The sequence below is a fragment of the Cebus imitator genome, unplaced genomic scaffold (genome assembly GCF_001604975.1).
Source record: "Cebus imitator isolate Cc_AM_T3 unplaced genomic scaffold, Cebus_imitator-1.0 Scaffold66, whole genome shotgun sequence".
Classification (NCBI taxonomy): Eukaryota; Metazoa; Chordata; class Mammalia; order Primates; family Cebidae; genus Cebus; species Cebus imitator.
The window spans coordinates 6,865,646-6,866,065 of NW_016107381.1; positions in this window are offsets into that span (position 1 = coordinate 6,865,646).

Below are 420 nucleotides of genomic sequence, written 5' to 3' on the forward strand. Positions count from 1 at the left end.
TATATATATATATATATGGTATTATACTTTAAGTTCTGAGGTACATGTGCAGATCTTGCAGGATTGTTAAATAGGTATACACATACCATGGTGGTTTGCTGCCTCCATCCCCCATCACCTGTATTAGGTATTTCTCCCAATGTTAACCCTTCTCAATCTCCCCATTCCCTGCTATCCCTCCCCTAGCCCACCATCCCCCAGCAGATCCCATTGTATGATGTTCCCCTCCCTGTGTCTATGTGTTCTCATTGTTCAACACCTGCCTATGAGTGAGAATATGCGGTGTTTGATTTTCTGTTCTTGTGTTGGTTTGCTGAGAATGATGGTTTCCAGATTCATCCACATCCCTGCAAAGGAAATGAACTCATCCTTTTTTATGGCTGCATAGTATTCTGTGGTATATATGTGCCACATTTTCTT